The 16,161-nt window shown below is 44.5% G+C and overlaps 1 protein-coding gene across 4 annotated transcripts in view; it reads left to right on the top strand.

The window, feature by feature from the left end:
• Positions 1 to 16,161, top strand: part of TIAM2 (TIAM Rac1 associated GEF 2) — a 769,295-nt gene that overhangs the window by 21,247 nt on the left and 731,887 nt on the right. The gene's annotated exons all lie outside the window — the stretch shown is intronic.

Raw genomic sequence — 16,161 nt, 5'->3', positions numbered from 1 at the left:
CTGAGCGCTATGTCACAGGCTCGATGGCACAGCTGTGACAAAAGTGACTAGAGGATAAGGGAGATTGGATTGCTTTTAAAAAAGCAGTTTGCAGAGCAGTGGGTAAACAGCAATGCCAGCCTGTCAGGAAGCCTTAAAAGGCAGCCCAACAACCAACACCACTGATACACCACAATATAGCCTCCCCTTGCACTGCACACACAGTGACTGGTGTGTTGTGCAGGCCAAATCGCTAGCAGCAGAAGCAGTTTTTTTTTCTTCTCAGCAGTACAAAAAAAAAAAATGGGAATGCTTTTAAAAAAGCAGTTTGCGGAGCAGTGGGAAGAGTCTTGAGGAGATCATTTTCATATTCCCAGTGCCTTCTGGGATAAGTGAAGAGTCTCCGCGAGCTCAACGATCACTGGGTTTTGGCCGTTGCAGCTGAAAAGAGGAAATCAGAAAACCAGGGGAAGAGTCTTGAGGAGATCATTTGCATATTCCCAGTGCCTTCTGGGATAAGTGAAGAGTCTCCGCGAGCTCAACGATCACTGGGTTTTGGCCGTTGCAGCTGAAAAGAGGAAATCGGAAAACCAGGGGAAGAGTCTTGAGGAGATCATTTGCATATTCCCAGTGCCTTCTGGGATAAGTGAAGAGTCTCCGCGAGCTCAACGATCACTGGGTTTTGGCCGTTGCAGCTGAAAAGAGGAAATCGGAAAAACCGCGCGCCTATCGGCGTGCGAATTTGGGCTCATCTTTCATCGTTTTTAAGAAATCTCAAGATGGAAGAGGCCAGGAGCCATTTGGTGAGCTGCATTTCTTGCTACATGTTCACAGACTTACCAGTGGAAAAGCCAAACTTCACATGCCACAAATGCAAGCTTGTGTCCCTGTTGGAGGAAAAGTTGCAAAATCTCGAAGAGAGGTTAGCTACGTTGAAGATCATTAAGGAAGGTGAAGAGTTCTTGGACAGAGCAGAATTATCTCTTCATGTTACAGAAAGAGAAGAAATTCGAAGTGCACCTGAAGAAACAGAGGAATGGAGACATGTGACCCAGAGAAGCAAGAGGATCGGGAGACAGTCAGCACCCATACTGCTCAGAAACCAGTACCAGGCTCTCACGCAGGAAAACAATGAAGAAATACATCAGGATAAGACTTTGCCAACAAGCAGCAACCTTGTACGCCTTCAGAGTCCTCCTGGATGGAGAAAGAAAAATGTTGTGAAGAAGAAACGGAGAGTGGTGGTCATGGGGGATTCCCTGTTGAGAGGAACTGAGGCCGCTATCTGCAGACCGGATATAACTTCAAGAGAAATGTGTTGTCTTCCAGGTGCAAAAATTAAAGATGTGTCTGACAGGATATCAGGACTCTTCAGACCTACAGATGACTACCCATTCCTGCTACTACATGTGGGGACAAATGACACTGCAAGAAACGACCTGGAAACCATCTGCAGAGACTTTGAAGACTTAGGCAAGAAAGTGAAAGAACTGGGAGCGCAGGTGGTCTTCTCTTCCATCCTCCCAGTGGATGGCCATGGAACAAGGAGGTGGAATAAGATTCTGCAGGTGAACAACTGGCTACGTCGATGGTGCCGTCAGCAACGATTTGGATTTCTGGATCACGGAGTGAACTACTTACACGATGGACTACTTGCTAGAGATGGGGTGCACCTTACGAAGACTGGTAAGCATGTATTTGGAAGTCGCCTTGCTACACTTGTAAGGAGAGCTTTAAACTAGAACAACATGGGAAGGGAAGCAAAAGACCAGAAAAAGCCATACACCTGACAAATGCTATTGAGAACTCTGCTATTAGAAGTGGAAAGGAAGAACAAAGACGAAAGAATCTAATTAATAAAAATATTGGAGAAAGAGAAACCAATCACAAACTAAAATGTTTCTATACTAATGCACAAAGCATGGGCAACAAACAAGGAGAATTGGAACTACTAACACAGGAAAAGAAATATGATGTCATTGGAATCACTGAAACTTGGTGGGACAATACACATGATTGGAATACAAGACTAGAAGGATACAACTTATTTGCAAGAAACAGACTTGATAAACGAGGAGGGGGTGTCGCATTGTATGTTAGAAACGCGTATATCTGCACAGAGATTGAAGCTTCAGAGACTGGGAGTTCTGTGGAAACTGTTTGGGTAAGAATACAAGGACAGAACAATGGAAAGGACACCATTGTAGGCATTTACTACAGGCCGCCTGTGCAAGCTGAAGCTATGGATGAACTCTTTATGCATCAAATGGCCAAGTTCTCCAAAAAATATGACATAGTTGTCATGGGAGATTTCAACTATCCAGACATTTGTTGGGAATCTCTCTCAGGCAAAACTAACAGGTCAAGGAAATTCTTATCCTCTCTTGCTGACAACTTTATCTTCCAAAAGGTAAGGGAGAAAACAAGGGGAACTGCTACCTTGGATCTAATCCTTATAAACAGGGAGGAAATGGTTGAGGAGGTAAAAGTGGCTGGGACCCTAGGAGGTAGCGACCATGCTATTTTAGAATTTTGGATAACTAGAGGCGGAAGACCTGTGAAGACTCAGACGTCAAGGTTAGATTTCAGAAAGGCAGATTTTAAGGGATTCAGAAAGAGAATTGGAGGGATCCAATGGCTGGATATCCTTAAAGACAAAAATGTCCAGGAAGGATGGGAAATCTTGAAAAATGAAATTCTCACAGCACAGTTGTTAACAATTCCGAAAAGAGGGAAGAATAGGAAGCAGTTAAGGAAACCAGGATGGATGAACACAGAACTTAAGCACATGCTAAAAAGGAAGAAAAAAATGTTTATAAAATGGAAAGAGGGAGGCATATCTAAAGAATATAATGCTGTCTGCAGAACCTGCAGGGCACAAATCAGATTAGCTAAAGCTGAAAATGAATTGAGGCTTGCAAGAGATGTCAAAAGCAATAATAAAGGATTTTGGGGATATGTCAAAAGTAAAAGAAAAGTCAAAGATGCTATAGGATTTTTACAGGATGAAAATGATGAAATGGTAAGACAGGATGTTGAGAAGGCTGAACTTTTAAATTCCTATTTTGCGTCTGTTTTCTCTCAGAAAGGAAATGTAACATCAACTGTTATTCACTGTCCTATTAAGGGAATAGAAGAATCCAGGATATCTATAAACAGAAAGATAGTGAGGAAACACTTAGCTAGCCTAAATGAATTCAAGTCTCCAGGTCCAGATGAATTACACCCCAGAGTACTGAAGGAGATAGCAGAAGAAATTTTTGAACCCCTCTCTATAATCTTTGAAAATTCTTGGAGAACAGGAGAAGTGCCAGAAGACTGGAGAAGAGCAAATGTTGTTCCTATCTTCAAAAAGGGGAAGAAGGTGGACCCAGGTAACTATAGGCCGGTGAGTCTGACTTCTATACCAGGAAAGATCTTTGAACAAATTATTAAACAACATGTATGTCAATACCTGGATAAGAATGAAGTGATTAGAGTCAGCATGGGTTTGTAACTAATAAGTCATGTCAGACTAACTTAATTTCCTTCTATGACGGTATCACTGATTGGGTGGATCAAGGAAATGCTGTAGATATAGTATATCTTGACTTCAGCAAAGCATTTGACAAAGTCTCTCATACAATCCTTATTGAAAAAATGATTAAGTATGGAATGGACAAGGCAACTGTTAGGTGGATTCATAACTGGCTTAGTGATCGGACCCAAAGAGTGGTCGTAAATGGCTGCACATCCAGTTGGAAGAATGTCTCAAGTGGGGTACCACAGGGCTCTGTCCTGGGCCCTGTATTGTTCAACATCTTTATCAACGATTTAGATGAAGGAATTGAGGGTAAACTGATTAAATTTGCTGATGACACAAAGCTAGGAGGGATAGCTAATACTAGAGAAGAGAGAGAGAGGATTCAAAAAGATTTAAATAAACTGGAGAAGTGGGCAGCAACTAACAGAATGGTTTTTAACAGGGAGAAATGCAAAGTACTACATCTGGGCAATAAAAATGGAAAAAGCATATATAGAATGGGAGGAATAGGGCTAAGTGACAGCACATGTGAAAAAGACTTGGGTATACTAATAGATCACAGACTGAATATGAGTCAACAGTGTGATGCAGCAGCAAAAAAGGCAAATGCAATTCTAGGATGTATTAACAGAAGCATACAGTCTAGATCACGTGAAGTCATTATTTCCCTCTACTCCTCTTTGGTCAGACCTCATCTGGAATATTGTGTCCAGTTTTGGGCACCACATTTTAAAAAAGACATCAAAAAACTGGAGCAAGTTCAGAAAAGAGCGACCAGAATGGTGACCGGTCTGCAAACCCTGTCTTATGAGGAAAGGTTGCAGGATTTGGGAATGTTTAGTTTGCAAAAGAGAAGACTGAGAGGAGACTTAATAGCTGTCTACAAATATCTAAAGGGCTGTCACATTGTAGAAGGATCAACTTTATTCTCATTTGCACAAGGAAAGACTAGAAGCAATGGGATGAAACTGAATGGGAGGAGACACAGATTAGATATTAGAAAAAACTTTTTGACAGTTAGAGTGATCAATGAGTGGAACAGGCTGCCACGAGTAGTGGTGAGTTCTCCTTCAATGGAAGTCTTCAAACAGAGGCTGGACAGACATCTGACTGGGATGATTTAGCGAATCCTGCTTTGAGCAGGGGGTTGGACCAGATGGCCCAGGAGGTCCCTTCCAACTCTACGATTCTATGATTCTATGATTCTATGATTCAGTGGGTAAACAGCAATATAGGAATGTCAGGAAGCCTTAGAAGGCAGCCCAACAACCAACACCACTGATACACCACTATATAGCCTCCCCTTGCACTGCACACACAGTGACTGGTGTGTTGTACAGGCCAAATCGCTAGCAGCAGAAGCAGTTTTTTTTTCTTCTCAGCAGGACAAAAAAAAAAAATTGGGATTGCTTTTAAAAAAAGCAGTTTGCGGAGCAGTGGGTAAACAGCAATGCAGGAATGTCAGGAAGCCTTAGAAGGCAGCCCAACAACCAACACCACTGATACACCACTATATAGCCTCCCCTTGCACTGCACACACAGTGACTGGTGTGTTGTACAGGCCAAATCGCTAGCAGCAGAAGCAGTTTTTTTTTCTTCTCAGCAGGACAAAAAAAAAAAATTGGGATTGCTTTTAAAAAAGCAGTTTGCGGAGCAGTGGGTAAACAGCAATGCAGGAATGTCAGGAAGCCTTAGAAGGCAGCCCAACAACCAACACCACTGATACACCACTATATAGCCTCCCCTTGCACTGCACACATAGTGACTGGTGTGTTGTACAGGCCAAATCGCTAGCAGCAGAAGCAGTTTTTTTTTCTTCTCAGCAGGACAAAAAAAAAAAATTGGGATTGCTTTTAAAAAAGCAGTTTGCGGAGCAGTGGGTAAACAGCAATGCAGGAATGTCAGGAAGCCTTAGAAGGCAGCCCAACAACCAACACCACTGATACACCACTATATAGCCTCCCCTTGCACTGCACACACAGTGACTGGTGTGTTGTGCAGGCCAAATCGCTAGCAGCAGAAGCAGTTTTTTTGTCTTCTTCCCTGCCTAACGCTCTCCCTACAGAATCAGCAGCAACCTCTCCCTATACTGAGATCGGCAGAAGTAAGATGGCGGTCGGCGTGCACGCCCTTTTATACCCCCTGTGACGCCCACCAAAGCAAGCCAATCACTTGCATGCCCTTCTGAAAGATGGTGGTGACCCCTGCCTATGTCATCACGTTGCCCACAGTGTCCGTGGATCCTGATTGGCTGAAAAAGAGCGCAAAACAAACTTTTGAAACGTGACTTTGGCGCGTAAGTCGCCGACCTCGTGGCCGACCTTATCCTAGGGTCGGGTTTCGTTTCATGAAACCCGACTTTGCCAAAAGTCGGCGACTTTTGAAATTTTTCGACCCGTTTCGCTCAACTCTAATTATACTACCTTATTAACTCAACTCGTGTAATACCAGTGATATCTGGAATCATAACCCTGCCATGCTATAGTGTAGTAATCATTATTGTAACAGGTGAGCAGAAGATGCAGATGTCAGTGTCTTTTTTATTTGCCTGTTTTTTTTGAGCTGCTATTCAAATAAACTCCTATTACCAGGCGTTGACACTAAAGCCATAGTGTGAATCACTCACTATTAACTCATTTTGCTTAAGTGATTGAAAGACATCTAATATATAAAGCTCAATGTGTGTGTGTATGTCCGGGATTGGCATCTGCACCGTCGCAGCTACAGCCACAAAATTTTGCACAGTCACACATCTGGACCCCGAGAGCGTCATAGGCTATGTTGTGAGGCGAAATTTTAACCCTGCGCGTTCCAATTCACCAAACAATTTTGCCCCTATGTACATAATGGGGAAAAAGTGTATGTACTGTATGTATGCATGTGTGTATGTCCGGGATTGGCATCTGCACAGCCACAAAATTTTGCACAGTCACATGTCTGGACCCCGAGAGCATCATAAGCTATGTTGTGACGCGAAATTTTAACCCCACGCATTCCAATTCATCAAACAATTTTGCCTATTATTCTTATCATTTCTATGGTGTTATCGTCCTTGTGTAAAGCTGGAAATAACACAATTTATTACCGTTCTAACACAGACCACCCTCTGACACAGACTGCAGGGGGAGCCCAGTATCACACAAGATAGGATTAGATACATGGCTCAGCAGTCAGTATCACACAGGATAGGATTAGATACACAGCTCAGCAGTCAGTATCACACAGGAGAGGATTAGACACATGGCTCAGCAGTCAGTATCACACAGGAGAGGATTAGACACATGGCTCAGCACACAGTATCACACAGGATAGGATTAGATACACAGCTCAGCACTCAATATCACACAGGATAGGATTAGATACACAGCTCAGCAGTCAGTATCACACAGGATAGGATTAGATACACAGCTCAGCAGTCAGTATCACACAGGATAGGATTAGATACACGGCTCAGCAGACAGTATCACACAGGATAGGATTAGATACACAGCTCAGCACACAGTATCACACAGAATAGTATTAGATACACGGCTCATCAGACAGTATCACACAGAATTGGATTAGATACACGGCTCTGCAGTGGGTATCACACAGGATAGGATTAGATATACGGCTCAGTAGTCAGTAACACACATGATAACACGGCTCAGCAGTCAGTATCACACAGGATAGGGTTAGATACACGGCTCATCAGATGGTATCACACAGGATAGGATTAGATACACTGCTCAGCAGGCAGTATCACACAGGATAGGATTAGATACAATGCTCAGCAGTCAGTATCACACAGGATAGTATTAGACACACGGCTGAGCAGTCAGTAACACACGATAGGATTAGATACACAGCTCAGCAGAAAGTATCACACTGGAGAGGATTAGGTACACAGCTCAGCAGACATTATCACACAGGATAGGGTTAGATACACAGATACACATGTTGTTTATCAAAAGGCTCTTGAATAAGTTGAAAATAAAATACTATCAATACTTGGGTAATCGTTTAGTTAATTTGTGTTGCAAATCTGTAGTGTTGAATATCTGATGTGAAATGTTTTTATGTGCAATATAATCATTAGAATTTGTTATAACTAACCACAGTTGGTTACTATGCCCAGGCAACGCTGGGTTCTTCAGCTCGTTTATTAATATAAAGAAAAACTGAAACAAGCCTGCAATGTTTCTCTGTGCAAACACGGGACTTTATATAAAAAAACAAGTGCAGCAACTATGGCACCCAAATATTAAAACTAGATTTATAAGGAAAATAGAAGCTGTGGCAGCTCCTTTAAGGCTGTGTGCACACGCTGCGGATTTTGCTGCGGTTCCGCAGCGGTTTTGGCCGCTGCGGACCCACAGCAGTTTTTGCTGCGGTGTACAGTACCATGATTCCCTATGGGAATCAAAAACCGCAGTGCAGACGGTGCGGAATTTTCCGCGCGGATTATCTGCGGTTTTCAATCTGCAGAAAGAATTGACATGTCAATTCTTTCTGCGGATTCTCCTGCGGTTTGCCATCTCCTCTATTGAGGAGATGAAAAACTGCAGGGCAAAACCGCAGAGCAATCCGCAGGTAAAACCGCAGGTCTTTTGACCTGCGGTTTCACCTGCGGATTTTTCAAAATCCGCGCGGATGAATCCGCACCTAATCCGCAGCATGTGCACACAGCCTCAGGCTATGTGCACACGTTGCGGATTCTGCTGGGGATCCGCAGCGTTTCTGGCCCTGTGGGTTCACAGCAGTTTCTGCTGCTTTGTACAGTACCATTGTTTGCAATGGTAAAACCAAAAACGCTGTGCACATGCTGTGGATTTTTCCGTGCGGATTGGCTGCGGGTTATAATCCGCAGCATGTCAATTCTTTGTGCGGAATCCGCTGCGGTTTCACACCTTCACCATTGTGAGGTGTGTAACCGCAGGGCTAAACAGCAGGCTAATCCACAGGTAAACCACAGATCTTTTGACCAGCGGATTTACCTGCGGATTTTCCCAAATCCGTGGGGACAAATCCGCAGCTCCTAAAACTACGTGTGTACATAGCCTCATAGGAAGCTATATGCCGACCAGCTGGTTTTACCTGGGAAAGTGGCAGATGTTGATATGAGATAGTATAAATATTAGGGATGAGCAAGCAATGGGCGGTGCTCTATGTAATATTCAAATCCCTGCCCCACAATTTTGGCGCCAGTTACACAGCCAATAAGCATGCAGGGATTGCTTGAACGTCACTGTAATGCCATAGCCATCTTGGTTGTGGCATTACTGTGATTGGCTGACCGTGTGACATCAAGGACAGGCTCGGCACACTGATGCCAATGTGACACTTCGCATTGGAGGGAGAGAGTGCTTGTCTAGGCCTGTGTGCAAAGTATAACGAATCAGAGGCCTGTAGTGTTGATAAAGATGTTGAAGCTGTCATGCCCTTTTAAAGGCTAATCGCTTGTTTTGCTGTCTGTATCACATACAATGTGCAATAGCGCAACTATCCTGCTTCTGAGTCTACTTAAGCAGTTGATGCTCACAATTAAATATGAAGCTTTGCACGCGGACCAGATGGGGGTGGAGGAAGATATAACACAAAGATTCTAGCCAGCCCAACCTCATCTCATCTGCTCATTGGGTAACAATGAGTAGGTAGACACTGAGGAAGAGAAGGACCAGGAGCTGGTGGCTAGCTCAACAGAGGCTAGTAGCCACACATCCTTCTTCCCACCTCTTCTACGTAGATGGGCTGAGCATGCAAATGAGGAGGAATAGAGGGAGAAGGTGATGGAGAGTCGCCATCATGGTAGAGACAGTGAAGTGTTGACTGTATGGAGCTTGACACATATGGCTGACTTTATGTACCGCTGCCTTTCACGTGACCCTTGTGTTACATTCATCATGGCCAAAAAAAGGGTACTGGTTGTTCACCCTGCTAGACCCCCGCTACAAGGAGAACTTTGCATCTCTTCTTCCTCAGATGGAGAGGTCTTCTAAAATAGTGCTTTATCAGGAGGCCACTGTGGAAAATATGTCGAACAAATTCCTATTAGACAACGCTAGCGGCACAGGGCAAGTTTCCTTGCCCAACCAAGGAGGAGAGGCCAGGAAGACACACAGCAGAGGCAGCAGTACTATCACGCTGCTGCAATGCAGGTAATAGTAAGCTCCACTAGTTGGCGATAGAGTGGAAATGGGCCTGAGCATAGACGGAGCAGACTTACTGTGCAGCAGCGAGGCTACCACCAGATGGCAGCAGAATAGTCAAACAAGCCGGGTCAAATCCTAGACTGTAGCGCAGTACAAAAGGAAAAAGAAAACTCAGGGATAAGTTAAAGGAACAGTAACGGTCAGGAGCGGATATGCCAAAGACAAGAGACAAAAGCAGGTCAGGGTCCAAGCCGAGTTCAAGTACCAGGAAGTCCAAACAAAAGGGGAAACAAAGAGTCAGGACAGGGAGAGGGGAATAAGGCTAGGTTCACATTTGCATTTGAGTCTGCAGCGTTTCATCCACATGTGCAAACGCATGCAAAAACGCATGCATATGCAGCGTTTTTTATACGCATGATGGAAAAAACGCTACGTGTGCATGCGTTTGCATGTGTTTTTGCATGCGTTTGCATTATTTATGCACATGCGTTCCAAGTTTCCAATGTTTTGCAGTAGCTTTTCCTTGACATGAGACACCCAATGGGCATTCCTCATGGCATTTCTATATATATATACTGTATATAGACACACTGCACTGAGGAAATCCTCGTCTTTGGTTGCTGTATCCAGCTGCAAGATGGATCTTGACATCGAGAGCTTCTATGATAATCTGGATTTACAATTGAAATTTGCTGTTGCCTTTGCTTTTGCTTGTCCAGAAGAAAGAAGAAGACAAAGACTGTGAAGACGTTGTCGTCGCTACTTGCATCACCCCATACTTGAACTCTGAGAGAGCCGTGCAGCCTACCACTCTTTGTACACTGAGCTGTGTGCAAACCCTCAGAAGTTTTTTGACTACACGAGGATGTCTGAACAGAGTTTCGATGACTTGCTGCAACGCGTCCTAGGATCCATCACCAGGCATGACACACAACTCCGTCGAGTAATTCCTCCTGAGGAATGTCTGTTGGTGACCCTGAGGAATGTAATTGTGAAAAACAATCACATGTTCATAGTATTATTGTGAGAAAATCCATGTATTAATTTTTTTCTCATTTTCTGTTCGGCAAATTCCTGGAGACCGGAGAGACCTTATCATCTCTCTATTTCTAGTTCCAGATTGGAGTGTCCACCCTTTCTGGGATTGTTGGAGACACGTGCAGGGCTTTATGTGACGTTCTGCATCAAGAATTCCTCACCCAACCCATAACTGAACTTTGGCTGGAAAATGCTGAGAAATTCAAGGACATTTGTGAGTTTCCTAACTGTGTGGGGGCTGTGGACAGCAAACACATTCAGATTATGAAACCTGCTGGAAGTGGAACAGAGTATTTTCATTACAAAAAAAACTTTTCGATTGTTCTCATGGCGATTGCAGATGCTGAATGTCGATTTGTCACCATGGACGTTGGCTCATTTGGATGAGGAAATGACTCTCAGACTTTCAAAAACTCTGACATGGGCCAATGTTTATATCATAATAATTTCAATTTTCCACAGCCACAACCTCTTCCCAACACTGAGGGACTGCCAATTCCGTTTGTTGTGGTTGGGGATGAGGCCTTTCAAATGTGTGCCAACCTCCTAAAACCTTACTCAAGTAGGGACTTAAATCACACCAAATGGATTTTCAAATACCGATTGACAAGGGCATGAAGAACTGTGGAGTGTGCAGTTGGCTTGCTGGTATCTAAATGGCGCATTTTGGGAACAGCCATAAATCTAAAAATTGAGACAATTGAGACAATTGATGAGGTTGTGAAAGCATGTGTTATTATGCACAATTTCATCCTTGCAAAAGAGCGACCCAACTTAGATCCTGAGGAACCTGTTACATTGCATGATTACCAAGATCACCCTCTGAGAACTACAGTGAAAGTTGCCCAGATGAGGGATAAGTTTGCTGCATACTTCTGATAGTGGACGTGTGGCATGGCAAGACTGAATGGTTTAAGCCTCTGTAATGTTAAAATGTACCTGTAATGTTAAAATATACCTGTATTGTTAAAATGTACCTGTAATGTTTGCAGAATTAAATAATAAAATACCTGTAGTAAAACACCCGTTACAAGTTCCCTCAACAAAACAATACACACATGTGTGTGTTGGTGGCGGTGGCGCTTAAAAAGACAAAGAAAACACAGATATTGCAAAGAAAATAAAAATTTTATTTAACAAAAAAATAATTAGGTTTAGGATTGGGGGTCTATCTGAGGGTGAGATGGGGTGGACCTTGGGGGTGTGGAGCTGTGAGGATTGGGTGGTAGTTGATGAGGAAGGGGTTACAGGGGAAGGGGCAACAAATTGAAGTATTGGATCGTGGATGGAATCATGGGAATGGATAGACAAACTGGAAGGTACAGACACAATGGAAGGTAGTGACATATTTGACAATAGAGACACATTGCTAGGTGAGGGTGGAGGTGGTGGGTCCAATTTTGGAAGGGTTTTTGCCTCCGAGTCTTTGTCCTGGTGGTAATCTGTTTTTTGTCCTTTTTTTTCTTAGCCGAGTGGGAGTGGTGGCCTCTGCAGCAGTCTTCTGGCATCGTGCTGGACTGGGCAGCATGGTGGATGCTGCTGGCTGCAGGGATGATGAACTTGGGAGCATTGTGGATGCTGCTGGCTGCAGGGATGATGAACTTGGGAGCGTGGTGGATCTCTGAACTGGAGGCGGTGGTATCTGAGGATAGTTTGGTGCTGTGGGAGTTGTAAAGTATATGTTCGGCTGCTGGTAATATCCTCTGGCCTGTGAATTGTAGCTTTGGGACTGCTGCTGCTGCAATGCGTGGCTGTAAGCAGCCTGGCAGGCCTGCATGACGTTAAGCTGGAATTGAGGCGTAAGGTTTTCCGACACTTCCCGCTCTATTGCTGAAAAAGAATGTCGTTCTAGTCTCTCAAGGTCGGCTTCCAGGCGGTCAAAGCGTTTGTAGACATCCTGTATATGTGTGTTCACAAGGTTGAACCCACTCTTCTGTCTGTCATCAAGCACCTTAATCCCATCCTGGAAGACCGAGCTTAATTGTATAAACTCAAGCATGAGTGACCTCTCCCAGGCCCTCTGCCGCTGACAAGAAGACCCAACAAAAACAACTGCAGAGGGCTGGGAGAAGGGAAAACCTTATGGGCCAGCGACTGCCTGTTCCTATGCCTGTGAGGTCTGACAGGTTGCTACATTGCTGGTGGATGATTGGGACTGCGTCTGTTCATTGTCTGGTCGATGAGGGACCGCTTCAACAGAGGATGATCCAGGTTGTGTTGTGCTGCACCAGGTTCTGTGGTGAAAATAAAAGAAAAACATTAGTAAAAAAAGGTTAAATAATAGTAAGACAACACAAAAGATACTCACGTTCGCTGAGCAAGCGCAGACCTCAGAAAAGCAAGGTTACAGTGGAATTTGTATTTTCTTATTATCCTTTGAGCAGCACCACTTTTAACCTGGTTCTCATGTCTTCATGTCCTTGTTGAAGCAATCCTTCATCGAGCGCCAACGGACTTTTATTCTTTTCACTGTGAAGGGGGAAAAAAAGGAAAAAATTAATTGTAAAACAATGCACCTACATGTACAGTTTCAATGGCGTGTCACACAACATTGCAATACTTACAAAAATCATTTCTGGTATATGGCGTGGCACATTCCCAATCATGCAACAGCAATCTGGCCACTTCTTCCCAGATTCATCGAATCACAACAGTGTCGGAATGCTGACGATCACGAGTGTTGCACAACAGTAATCACTCTTGCACAAGGTTAATGAGTTGATCGTTGTCAATGACCTGTTTGTTTCCATTGTGGAGCCTATAGATCAAATAAAACAAAACAATTTTAAGTAAAACTGAAAAAAAAAATCAATTACAACTCTGATGAAAAGAATACTTACACCATGTCTTTCCTCCTGAGACACATGAGCCCGAAGACCCTGGGAAGAATCATTTCCACTCGACTGCTCCTTCTCTTCATCAGTGAAAGGTACCTGTAAAGAAATTACATGATTTAACACAGGTATAGTATTGCCAGTCACGGCATACCAAACAGTATAGCAAATGTGATTAGGACAGACTCCAGCACCAGGAGAGACGCCAGCACCAGGAGAGATGCCAGCACCAGGAGACAACCAGTCTAAAAGGAGCAAAAAATAAATTGAGACAGACATTTTCAAAGCTTCTATACTTACAGTGCCTTGCGTGCAATATTATTTGGCCCCTTTACTTTCAGTGCAATATTGCATGCTCCAATTTTCAGTTTTTGAATTTCCACAAAAATTTAAAATAACGAAAAAATTTCGTTCAACTTCACAATTGTGTTCCAATTGTTGTTGATTCTTCACCAAAAATTTACATTTGGTATCTTTATGTTTGAAGCATGATATGTGGGAAAAGGTTGAAAAGTTCCAGGGGGCCAAATACTTTCACAAGGCACTGTACATAGACAGTGTTGTCCTCACCAGGACGGCAGCAACAGGACAGACGCCAGTACCAGGAGACACAGCAGCACCAAGACAGACTGCAGCACTAGAAGAGACGGCAGCACCAGAAGAGACGCCAGCACCAGAAGACAATCAGTCTAAAAGGAACAAAAAAAATTAAGAGACAGACATTTTGAAAGCTTCTATCATTACATAGACAGTGTTGTCCTCACCAAGACGGCAGCACCAGGGCAGACGCCAGCACCAGGAGAGACAGCAGCACCAGGAGAGATGCCAGCACCAGGAGGCAGTCTAAAAGGAACAGAATTAGTACAAAGTGCAGACTACAGTGAGAGAGACAGACATTTTCAAAGGTTCTATACTTACATAGCCAGTGTTGTCAGATCCAGAGTTTTGAAAGTAATGGCCTTGCAGTTTCCACACTTCCTTTTATATACAGCTTTGTTTTGGGTGTGGATGAAACCATTTCCTGGTGTCATGATCCAGGACGGGCTTTCGCTATGGCCTGTCCTGATCAGACTGGGGGTTAATTGTTCCGCCTCTCTCTGGCAGAGGGTGGCTATTTAATGCTCACTGGACCTAGGTCCGGTGTCAGTTATACTCCTGCCCTCGGCTGAGTTAGTTGACCTTGTGTGTACGTGTGCCTTGTGCCTGATATCTTGCTTGCTTGTTTGGTTTTGATCCGGTTCTGTCCCTGTTACGAGTTCTGCCTGCCCCTCTTGTACTGCGCTACCTCTCGTGTATGACACTCTGCTTGTGACCCGACTTCTCTCTGCGCGTCCCCTTGGTACCACGTTGCCCTCTTGTGTATGACCTTTGGCTTTGTCTGACTACCCATCTGTTTGTCTCTCCTGTGCCTCGTTTGCCCGTACTGTTGTGACCTCCGTTTTGCCTGACTCTGAGTTGTTGTATAGTGTCCTGTCATATCTGTAAGCAGGACACTAAGCCCCACCCCCTTGCAGTCACCTGACCATAGGTCCTGTGCCAGCTTGCTAACTTCAGTGTCTGCAGGTCCTGTGCCTCTTTACTTTCCGGCGCTGACTGGACCCTGACACTAATAGTTTGAAGCACGCATTGTCACCTCTGCTGCCCTGCTCCACAGGTATCTTTTAGCACTGTTTCTGTACTCAGGACACACGCACTGACTCTGTGAGCGAGTGTGTGCGGGGTCACTGACATAACTGACCATACCATTTTTTTTTCTCTGCTCCCATTCTCCTGTGTATGTGATGGATCCTATGCACGCTCTTTCTGAGCAGGTGAGGCACCTGACTCAGATGTCTCAGAAACTCCTTGGAGAACAAGTCCTGGCTCAGTCTCAGCAGCTGATCGCTGACACTGTGCAGGGGGTATTCTCATCGGGGGGGGGGCTCGGGATGTTACATTAGTTTCCCCTGAGTCTCCGGTTAAGTTACCAGATACCTTTTCTGGAGATAAAAGGAAATTCAGAGTTTTCAAGGAGGGCTGTAAGCTTTTTTTTTCATTGAGACCACACTCTTCTGGGGATGAAGGTCAGAGAGTGGGGGTCATTATGTCTCTGTTAAGGGGAGCCCCCCAAGCTTGGGCTTTCTCCCTTCCGACCACAACCCCTGAGCGTATGAATGTGGATGCATTTTTTGAAGCCCTGGGGCATATTTATGATGAGCGTGATTGAATGCGTATGGCTGAGGACATGGTGATGAATGTGTGCCAGGGGAAGCACTCAGCCGAGTGGTTTTACTCAGAGTTCAGACGCTGGGCTGCTGAGGTCTGCTGGAATGACGCTGCCCTCCGGGGTTTGTTCCGTAGAGGCCTGTCTGAGCATCTGAAAGATGCCTTTGCTCTCCACCCTCCGCCTGATTCCCTGGAGGAGGCTATAACACAAGCCGTCAGAATGGATCGCAGGCTACGGGTGAGGGCAGTGATGCAAATTGAGAGACCGTTATTCTCCCAAGGAAGGGGAGTCAGTCATACATTGGAAGTCACGGAGATGGGAACCATCGACCTCAAAGAAAATGAAAGGAGACAATGGCGCATGGGAAAATGCTGTTTTCACTGTGGCGATTCTGGACATTGGAAAAAGGATTGCCCCTCCAGTCCACTAACCAACAAGCGACTGAGCCCG

This window comes from Dendrobates tinctorius, unplaced genomic scaffold, assembly GCF_039654945.1.
Source record: "Dendrobates tinctorius isolate UK_male_01 unplaced genomic scaffold, ASM3965494v1 ptg000087l, whole genome shotgun sequence".
NCBI lineage: Eukaryota > Metazoa > Chordata > Amphibia > Anura > Dendrobatidae > Dendrobates > Dendrobates tinctorius.
The sequence above is the reverse complement of the archived record's forward strand: the minus strand, read 5'-3'. Positions and strand labels throughout refer to the sequence as shown.